Genomic DNA, 12,315 nt, shown 5'->3' on the forward strand with positions numbered 1-12,315 from the left:
ATGGTTCTTCTTGCTGTAGGTAGTTTATTGTATATATGTGTAATAATATAAAAGTATGTGTAAAAAATTTAAAAAATCATAAAAAACTCTAAATATGATGTTGCCCTATAGGTTGAACCTATACTTTTATTGAAATACCAGATTACTTAAGTGGTTCAAAAAGACATGAATTTTACTTACTGAATGTTGACCAACCCTAGGGTACTCAGATTTTAGCTTATTAAGAAAATGTATGCAGTGCAAGAAGGAAGGATTTAGCCTCTTGGGTATAATTTTTACCTGTCATAATTTGCTATCTGCTGCCCATTTTATTTATATTTTTTAGGTTTTTTTGAGACATGGTTTCTTTGTGTAGCCTTATCTGTCCTGGATTTGCTTTGTAGACCAGACTGGCCTCAAACTCACAGAGATCTACCAGCCTCTGCCTCCTGAGTGCTGGGATTAAAGACATTTGCCACCACACTGGCTTCACTTCCCATTTTAGGAAACCTTAACTTAGTTTTTATTATTCTATCTCATACTCTATCAATTTCACCTTTTTTATATGAAAAATTGCACCTTCTATTCTTTGCCTTTCATTCTGTTGTTTTCTAAGTGTCATTCCTAAAAGTTGAACACAAACTTACACTCTCATGTTCTTAATTTCTCACTTTCCTTCCTTCTAGTATCATAATACTCATGCCTAGGTCTTGGTTTCTGTATTCCATCTTCTTCTCAGACAAAACTCCTCCATAAAATGGACCTTATATCAGCTCACAAACCAATCCATGCTGGAGAGTTACAATCTTTCAAATCTAATTTACCTGTACTTTCCTTTACTTCTCTAGAAGGTTATATGTAGCCTTTTTCTAACTGAAACTCTCCTAGTTGGTATCCTTAAATAATTCAGTTGATGCAATTTAATTCCTTCTTATAAGGTTATATACCTGTCTACGGAATACATTTCCCTGCAATTCATATTTCCTTTGCTTCCTGCAATTTTCAAAAACATTGTATGTCAAACTAGTGTCTCATGTTTTGCTGATCACTTTTCTTACTGTTCTGATCATCTGTTTTTAATTTCTGGAATGTTGAAGTAGCAGGATAACATTTGATTGTATGACCATGTCTGAACTTGCTATTTATTATTCTTCAATTTTGTACACAGATTTTTTTGAATATTATGTTAGTGGAGTTTCATATATAAGACTGCTTTTTTATATCTGCTCATGTAGGAAGTGAACACAAATTAAAAATGAATAAATTTAATCACAAGTATAACATCTCAATACAAGAATTGTTTCAATTTGGCAAATATCTTGTAAGGATAGTAAATTTACAAAATTTATTAAATATAATTATTCAGTGTTCTAATAATGTTAAGCATGAAATGTGAATTCACAAAAACTGATTATTTTGCCTTTCAATTAATTTATGATCTTAAAAATTAATATATTAAAATATATACACAATTTAATAACTAAAACATACATTTATGGACTATCTCTTTCAAATACATTGAATGATTTTGAAGTGCTCACTTAGTCCTATCTCCTTTCAGGAGAAAAAGTGTACAGCTTAAACATGAAACAAATATAGTTGAGGAAAAACGGACACTCATCACTTTTGGATTTTGAATTGCTAGAGGATTTTTCATTAGAAATTTTAAACCTAAACTAGTAGAATAATGAAGAGAATGGTATTTTGTTAATTGGCTATTAAGTTAAGCAAAGGCACACTTATTTGTTATTTTTGATACAAGCTAAAACGTGAATATGTAGTATATGTAACATCAATTGTGTGATGATTCATTATACTTGTGCTATTGATATATTTCTATGCAACTAGCTGGTACATGGGTTTGTAAGTGCATCCTACTAATAAAGAAAACGCTATTAATTACACAAGTTAAAAATATGATACACATCTGTTATAACCTTTTTAGTAGACATCCTTGACAACAAACCAACCTAGTAACATTTTAGTTTGTACACTGACTTTCTAAGTTCTGGATTATCCATTCTCCTTTTCTCTTTCATGCAATACAGATTTCTCAGATGGTTTATTACTCTTATTAAACACCTGTCTATGCCTCCAAACCACATTTTGGCTAATTATTATTACTTTAGGCTGCACTGGATATTTTAGTCTCTATTAAATATTCATGCCTCCATTTATTGTTAAGAATGGTCAAGTTCCCAGATTTGTGCCCAGAGTGGTGTGAGCAAACAAAGATGGCACTGAAAATGCCACATTTGAGGAAAAAGGGAAAGCAGCAATAAATTCATAGAGGTATGGTTTGAATGTAAAACAGTTAAGTCACTATAAACTTTAAAGAAAGCATTCTAATAGGAAGGTATTTCAGAGGTGACACACATTGTGGCAAACACCCATATTTTGGATGCCGTAATCAATGAGTAATTGAAATATGTTGGCTCTGAGAAGAGATGTAACCCACTGAAAGGCAACACTGCTTCAGTGAAAGAAATTGACAGGGTGACATTTTCTTATGAGTGATCAGCCATAAGCAGTCCTGTGTTGGGGCAATGAATGTAACAGACAAAGTAGAATATTTGAGTAACCATTCAGAGCATCCCCTAAAGAACCATAATTTAATTTATTTCTTCCATTTTAACTTTGAAAATTTTATGCATTTTTAATATCTTCAGCATTAGGAGGCCAAAACAAAATAAATATATTCTTACTTATAGTTTATTTGTCATATATATTAGATTGTTACATATTCTTTATAGATAATATAAGTGTTGTGAACATATGTTAGTGAATTTTTGTGGGAAAGTATTAATCTATAATATAGTATGTAACATGGATAATTCAAGAAAAGTATACCACTTATATGAATTATACTAAATATGCATTTATTACTACATACAAATTATGGTTATAAGTATCTTTTTAAAACATGTCAAGATGCTTGCATAATTTTACATAATAAGTTTCTATTTATAGCCCAGAGCCAGATGGCTTCAGTGCAGAATTCTACCAGACCTTCAATACCGATACTCTTGGTATCCATAGAAATGGATGAAACATTACCAAATTCATTCTAAGAGGCCATAGTCACATTGATACCTAAACCTCACAAAGACCCAACAAAGAAAGAGAATTCAGACCAGTTTATCTTATGAGCATTGATGCAAAAATACCCAATAAAATACTTGCAAAATGAATACAAGAACACATCAAAGATACAATTCACCATGACCAGGTAGGCTTCATTCCAGGCATGCAGGGATGGTTTAACATATGGAAATCCATCAATGCAATCCACCATATAAACAAATTGAAAAAAAAACACATAATCATCTCCTTAGATGCAGAGAAAGCATTTGATAAAATGCAACACCCATTCATGTTTAAAGATTAGGAGAGATTGGGGATAAGGCACTTTCCTCAACACAGTAAAGACTATATACAGCAAGCCAATACCCAAAATCAAAGTAAATGGTGAGATACTCAAGGACATTCCTCTAAAACCGGGAACAAGGCAAAGCTGTCCACTCTCTCCATATCTATTAAATGTAGTACTTGAAGTTCTAGCCAGAGCAATAAGACAACAAAAGCAGATAAAAGGCGTCCAAATGGGAAAGGAGCAAGTAAAATTATCCCTATTGGCAGATGATATGATAGTCTACATAAGTGATCCTTAAAATTCCACCAGAGAACTACTACAGCTGATAAACACCTTAAGCAAATTGGCTGGATACAAAATTAACTCAAAAAAGTCTGTAGCCTTCCTATACACAAATGACAAGCTTGCAGAGGAAGAAATTAGGAAAACCACACCCTTCACATTAGCCACAAGCAATAAAAAATATTTAGGAGTTACTCTAACCAAGCAAGTGAAGGACTTGTTTGAATAAAAAAGTTTCAAAACTCTGAAGAAAGAGATTGAAGATGACATGAGAAGATGGAATGATCTTCCTTGCTCATGGATCGGGAGAATTAACATAGTAAAAATGGCCATCTTACCAAAAGCAATCTACAAATTCAATGCAATCCCTATCAAAATACTTACACAATTGTTCTAAAGACATTGAAAGTTCAATTCTCAACTACTTATGGAAAAAACAAAAAACCCAGAAAAGCTACAACAATCTTGTACAATAAAACATCCTCTGGAGGTTTATCCATACCTGATCTCAAGCTGTACTATAAAGCAACAGTGATTGAAACAGAATAGTATTGGCACAGCAACAGGCTGGTTGATCAGTGGAATAGAAATGAAGACCCAGATATAAATCCACACACATATGAACACTTGATTTTTGACAAAGAAACCAAATCAATTCAATGGAAAAATGATAGCATCTTCAACAAACGGTGCTGGTCTAACTGAATATCTATGTGTAAAAAAAAAAAAAAGGAATTGGACCCATATTTGTCACCTTGCACAAAACTGAAATCCAAGTGGATCAAAGACTTCAACATAAAACCAGAGACACTAAGTTAGATAGAAGAAAAAGTGGGAAGAGCCTGGAACACATAGGCACAGTAGACAACTTCCTGAACAGAACACCAACAGCCCAGACCTTAATGTCAACAACTGATAAATGGTACCTCATGAAGCTGAGAATCTTCTGTAAGGTAGGAGGCACTGTGAAGAGAGAACAAAGTGACAGCCTACAGACTGGGAAAAGATCTTCACCAACCCTACATCTGACAAGGGTCTAATATCCAAAATATATAAAGAACTCAACAAATTAAGCACCACCAAACCAAACAACCCAATTGAAAATGGGGCTTGGAACTAAACAGATAATTCTCAACAGAGAAATATCAAATGACTGAAAAACACTTAAATAAGTGCTCAACCTCCTTAATCATCAGGGAAATGCAAATCAAAACAACTCTGAGATTCCATCTTATACCCATCAAAATGGATAAGATAAAAAATTCAAGCGAAACCACATGCTGGCGAGGATGTGGAGAGAGAGGAACACTCCTTCATTGCTGGTGGGAATACAAACTAGTACAACCACCTTAGAAATCCATCTGGTGCTATCTCAGAAAACTGGGAATAAGGCTTCCTCAAGACCGAGCTATTCCACTCCTTGGAATATATTCAGAAGATGGTCCAGCACACAACAAGAAAATTTGCTCAACCATGTTCATAGCAGCCTTATTCATAATAGCCAGAACATGGAAACAGCCTAAGTGTCCATCAGTAGAAGAATGGATAAAGAAACTGTGGTACATATACACTATGGAATACTCTTCAGCTATTAAAAACATGGAATTCCCAAAATTTGTGGATAAATGGATTGAGCTAGAAATGATCATAATGAGTGAGTTAACCCAGAAGCGGAAAGACTCAAATGGTATATACTCACTTATATCTGCATATTAGCCCAAGGGGCATGTCACATGAAAGTCTTCAATTATCAGGAAACTGGGACAGTGGGGTGGACACCCTATTGGGACTCTAGATGAGACAAGCATGGGAGAATGGCAAAGTAGAAGGATCCAGAGGGTCCTAGAAACCTACAAGTAGAACATTATGATAGGCAGATTTGGGCCCAGGGGTCCCACTCAAACTAAGGCACCAGCCAAGGACAATACAGGCTGTAAACTTTAAACCCATACCCAGATCCAGCCAATGGGCAGAACATTCTCCACAGTAGAGTGGAGAGTTGGATATGACTTTCTCACATACTCTGGTGCCTCATATTTGACCATTTTTCCTCGAGGGGGAGACCTGGTGGCACTCAGAAGAAGGACAGCAGGTTATCAAGAAGAGACTTGATACCCTATGAGAATATACAGAAGGAGGAAATCCCCCTCAGGAACTGTCATAGGGGAGGGGAATAAGGGGAAAATGGGAGGGAGGGAAGAATGGGAGGATACAAGGGATGGGATAATCATTGAGATGTAACAAGGACAAATTAATAAAATAATATATATCTTGGAAAAAAAAACAAATAGGAACAGTTTTATTGTTTCTGCCTGCCAAACTGCAGGACTTTCATTTGAAAAAAAAAATTAAACTTAGTTCTACCAACCTAAAAAATCTGGCCACAAAAGATAGGCCAGAATATACTTTTTAAAAATGCTTTTCCCTATTGAATGAAGAGCAAATGAAAGAAGCTGGCATTCGGTTTTATTTCATCGTAGTGTTATGTAAGCAGGAGCTTTGTCACAGGTGTCATTTGACACCTTGATTAAGTCCCCTTTTCTCCTTTGTATGAGAGATTTCTAACACCATGAGTGGGTGCTGAACTTCGTGCAATGCCTTTTCTTCATCAATGGACATTGTGATGTGATTTGTTTTCTTCTTTAGCTTAATGTGGTGGAGCTCATCAACTGATTTTCAAAATGGAATCATCTATGTACCCCTGTCATAAGGGTTACATTATCATGCTGCATTATGCCTTTTTGTATATTGTTGGATTGAAATGGATAAATATTTTGCTTAAAAAAAAAAAGAAAAGAAAAGAATATACTTTCTTGTCTGTGCCACATGGAACCTTCTCCAGAGTAGATCATATAATTGGTCACAAAACAAAGCTCAATAATTGGTCACAATTCAAGTCTCAATAAATACAAAAAATTCAAATAGTCCCTTGCATGCTATCAGACCACCATGCCCTAAAGCTGAGCATCAACAACAATAGACATAACAAAAAGCCTACAAGCACATGGAAACTGACTGAACTCAATGACAACTGGGTCTGGGATGGAATAAAGAAAGAAATCAAAGACTTCCTAGAGTTTAATGAAAATGAAGGTACAATATATACCAACCTTTGGGACACAATGAAAGCAGTGCTAAGAGGAAAATTCATAGCACTAGTTGCCTTTACAAAGAAACTGGAGATATTGCATATAAGCAACTTAATGGAATACCTAAAACTCTAGAAAAAAAGAAGGAGACACACCAAAGAGGAGTAGACGTCTGGAAATAATCAAACTCAGGGCTGAAATCAATAAGTTAGAAACAAAGAAAAATATTCAAAGAATCAGCAAAACCAAGAGCTTGTCCTTTGAGAAAATCAATAAGATAGACAAACTCTTAGCCAAACTCACTAAAAGGCAAAGGGAGAGTACACAAATTAACAAAATCAGAAATGAAAAGGGAGAAATAACAACATATACCGAAGAAATCCAAAGAATCATTAGGTCTTAGTTCAAAAGTTTATATGCCACAAAATTTGATAATCTAAAGGATATGGACAATTTCCCTGATAAATTCCACTTTCCAAACTTGAGTCAAGATTAGTCAAACAAACAAAACAGTCCTGTATCTCCTAAAGAAATAGAAGCAATCATTAAAGTCTCCCAACCAAAAAGAGCCCTGGGCCAGATGGATTCAGCGCAGAATTCTACCAAACCTTTAAAGAAAAACTGATACTCCTCAAACTATTCCACAAAATAGAAACAGAAGGAACTCTACCAAACTCATTCTATGAAGCTACAATCACGTTAATACCTAAGCCACATAAAGACCCAAGAAAGAAATAAAATTTTAGACCAATCTTCCTTATGAACATAGGTGTAAAAATACTAAATAAAATTCTTGCAAACAGAATACAAGGTCACATAAAAAAACTCATCCATCATGACCAAGTAGGTTTCATACCAGGCATGCAAGTGTGGTTCAATATAAGAAATTCCATCAATGTAATCAATCATATAAACAAACTGAAGGAAAAGAATCACATGATCATCTCTTTAGATGGGGAAAAAGCATTTGACAAAATCCAACACCTTTTCATGTTAAAAGTCTTAGAGAGATCAGCGATACAAGGCACATACCTAAACATAGTAAAGGCAAAATACAGAAAACCTATAGCCAACATCAAGCTAAATGGCAAGAAACTTAAATCAATCCCACTGATATCAGGGACAGGACAATACTGTCCACTCTCTCCATTGCTCCTCAATAAAGTTCTTGAAGTCCTAGCTAGAGCAATAAGAAAGCTAAAGGAGATCAAGTGGATACAAATGGGAAAGGAAGAAGTTAAAGTTTCCCTATTTGCAGATGATATGATAAAATACATCAGCAATCCCCAAAAGTCAACCAAAGAACTTCTACAGCTGATGAACAGATTCGGCAAAGTGGCAGGATACAAAATTAACACGAAAAAGATAGTAGCCCTCCTGTATACAGATGATGAAAGGGCAGAGAAAGAAATTAGGAAAACCACTCCCTTCACAATAGCCTCAAACAACATGAAATATCTGGGTGTAAATCTAACCATGCAAGAGAAAGACCTTTATGAAAAAAAAACTTCAAGTCTCTACACAAAGAAATTGAAGAGGATATCAGAAAATGAAAAGATTTAATGCTCATGGATTGGGAGAATCAACATAACAAAAATGACCATCTTACCAAAAGCAATCTACAGATTTAACGTAATCTCTATCAAAATACCAATACAATATTTTACAAAACTGGAAAGATCAATCCTCAACTTCATATGGAAAAACAAAAAACCCAGGATAGCTAATTCAATCCTATACAATAAAAGATCTATGGTGGGAATCTCCATCCCTGATCTCAAGCTGTACTATAGAGCAACAGTAATAAAAACAGCATGGAACTGGCATAGAAATAGGCTAGTTGACCAACGGAATCAAACTGTGGACCCAGATATACACCCACACACATACGGCCATTTGATTTTGGACAAAGAAGCCAAAACTATACAATAGAAAAAGAAAGCACCGTAAACAAATGGTGCTGGTCCAACTGGATGTCTACATGTAAAAAAAAATTGCAAATAGATCAATATTTATCACCCTGTATGAAACTAAAGTCCAAGTCAGTTAAAAACCTCAACATAAAACCAGACACACTAAATCTGTTAAATGAAAAAGTGGGTAAGACCTTAGAACTCATTGACACAGGAGAAAAATTCCTGAACAGAACACCAACACCCTAGGCTCTAGGATCAAAAATTAATAAATGATACCTTATGAGGCTGAGAAGCTTCTGCAAGGGAGAAGGCACTGTCAGCAGAACACAGCGACAGCCCACAGATCGAAACAACTGAGATGTCCCTCAATTGAATAATGGATAAAAGTCTGTGGTACATCTACACAATGGAATACTATTCATCTTTTAAGAACAAGGAAATCTTGAGTTTTGTAGGCAAATGGATTGAATTAGAAATGTTCATCCTAAGCGAGATAACCTGGACCCAAAAAGACATGCATGGTGTATACTCACTAATATATGGATTTTAAACCAACACAGACAACTTAGGGGAGACTCCATCCAGCAGGGTATAGGGACAGTTACAAAGACTTAAAGCTGGACAGTGAACAGAGTCCTGAGTGTATAGAGTGGCCCAGTCAGGCCACAGAGGAAGAGGTCATATATAGTACAGGGGATACTAGATAAACTAAGATCAGATTTTAGGGAAGGAGAGCTCCCCTATCTAAGGACTAGGAGAGGGAGAGAAAGGGCATGAGAGAGGGAATGGGATCGGGGGTAGATAAGGGAGGGGGTAGGATCAGGAGGGGATGAAAGAGGAGGCCACAATTGAGATGTAAAGAACTCAAACTAGAGAATAAGCAGGTAATTTATATTCCTAATCCCACTACATGAGAATAGTTCCAAGACTGGCAGAGATATAAATGTTAAGGCATAAAGAGGCCTCATGTTGACCACAGATTCTCTGTGACTTACTATTAGAGGCCACTACTAGTAAGGCAAGAAGGAAGATTTGCAAATGCCTTATGTTGACCAATACAATGACCAGAAAACTAGCTTTATTTGTTCTGTGCATCCTGCACACCTCATACAATTATAATGTTAGAACTGTATAATACTTGTGAGAATTATGTTTTCAGAAAAAACCAACCAGCTGGATCAGACCTGACAGGAATCATTCCTCCCAGCACGATGGACACTGACATCCTGCATCCTCCCAGTTCCAACCCTGGATGATTATATCGCTTTTACTCATCAGAGTTGTACAGCTTCCTGGACAACTTTATAGAAAACTTTTGATCCAATTTGGACCACCATTTCAATCTCCTACTAAGCCTAGAATCTCTGAACATTCAGAAACTGAACCACAAATGCAATCACTAGATTGCTCAACCATTCTCTCCAATTTTTGGAGGCCCACTCAAAGGTATTATGTGCCCCAATGACGAAAGGCACCAGCCAAGGACAATACAGGCGGTAAACTCTAAACCCCTACCCAGATCTAGCCAATGGTCAGAACATTCTCCACAGTTGAGTGGAGAGTTGGATATGACTTTCTCACATACTCTGGTGCCTCACCTTTGACCATATCCCCTGGAGGGGAAGACCTGGTGGCACTCAGAGGAAGGACAGCAGGTTACCAAGAGGAGACTTGATACCCTATGAACATATACAGGGGGAGGTAATCCTCCTCAGGAACAGTCATAGGGGAGGGGAATAAGGGGAAAATGGGAGGGAGGGAAGAATGGGAGGATACAAGGGATGAGATAACCATTGAGATGTAACAAGAATAAATTATTAAAAATAAATAAATTAATTTTAAAAAAAAGAAAACTTAAGAGAATGATGCCCAAATTCTTCAAAAGAGGGGGGTTTGTATAGGCTGCTGTTTGCTTGCTTGATCTACAAATGCTTATTCTCATCGGGAGGTGGTCATAAGTCATTATTGGTCTTATAAATAGAAAAAATTAGGGGAACCACAGGAACATTTCTCTTTGCCTTTATCTTGCATACATAGGCAAGGAGATGGGAGCTGAAAAGAAGGAAAGGGAGATTTAGGAACATAGAGTGAGGATTGAACAAAAGCTAGATGATTGGACCTACTCTTTAACTCCAGGTCTTACTTTTTTCTTATAATGAAGGTTATGTCTAAGTCATGGCTATAGAATTTAGTATATTGATACAAAACATGGGCATGTCAAGGACTTGGCAGATTTTAACACAAGAATATATATCCTAAGTCTAACAGATAGATATACTCTATTGATATATGAGGTGAAATTGTTGAACAAGGTCTTTAAAAGCCTCAGAGACACACAGAATTCATCATTTAAAGTTGTTCTTACAATCCTAAATTTCTTCAAAAACAAGACAAGTTAACTCTTGACAACACCTAGCCAACCTCAAAGAAGATGATGAGCATCAAAGAGCCTCCTTATGGTCATGGCTTCAAAGTGGCAAAATAGCCACTGGGCAAAACGTCCTCATTCCTGCCACAAATAGAGTCTGCCTAAAAATGGGCTACTTAGATGAAGGCAGAGTCGACGGCTGCACTCTACCAAGTCAGGGTAAGGAAGTCCTTAATAGTTCTTGCCCTGCAAACAAGTATGGCAGAGATATTAGGACAGAAAGCTGAAGATGAGGCTCCAATGTTATAAAGTGTATTGGGTAACTGGTCAGGCAGTAAACTGTCTTAAGTCAATTTGTACATTTTGGAAGCTGCTAACCCACACTGCTGGTTCACTCAGGAATTTAAGTTTTATTCCTTCTCAAGTCTCTGAGTGGCATTGAAGACAAGATAGTATAGTTTTACAACCAAGTCTAGCTGATTAGGGGACAAGATCATTTTAGATACAGATAAAGAAGTTAAGCTATGAGAGTTGACATAGGAAAGATATTGAATCTCATTCAGAAATTCAGACCCATCAAGACAGGAAAGACACTTTCTTCACAGGTCAAATGCAGATGACCAAGTCACTATGAAAGTAACATGTATAGAACTCATTATTCTCATTATTGTCACATGGTTCTCCCTGCAGTATGTAGTTTGTTTTATACATGTGTGATAAAATAAAAGTATTTTTAAAAAGGAAAAAAAAAGGAATACTGCAGTTACAAAAACAAAATTCTAAGAAACCACTAGATGGTAATTTTTTCTTTCTTTTTTACTCTTGTTTTTTTCTTTTGGTATTATTTATATTTTATGACTGCTAACATGTTATTTATGTGAGTATTTATACATACATATCGTACATGTATATAAAAAATGTTAAGATTAGGTCAAACTACATTTTCACATTCAAGTATAGAAGGCATAAAAATTGTACAGATATAAAATATGTTATAAGTAAAGAATTCTACAAAAATTATGTAATTATTTCAATGTACATATTTAATTGGCTTATTAAAATTATTATACATAAGAACAATACTGTAGAGTATCACTTTATTTTGATATATTTAAAGACTTCATACTTAAATAAGAAATAGAATTGAAGGTTATTTTACTGAATATATATAATACTAGATTCTTAGTATGTAAATCCAGTATTTGTGTACTTTCCTCTCCCAGTCATATAGAAGACCAGTTCCAAAATCTAAGATTAGAAACACTCATTACACTATTAATTGCTTCATTTATACTGACTCACATATAT

This window comes from Acomys minous (assembly GCF_964271855.1).
Source record: "Acomys minous genome assembly, chromosome: 7".
NCBI lineage: Eukaryota > Metazoa > Chordata > Mammalia > Rodentia > Muridae > Acomys > Acomys minous.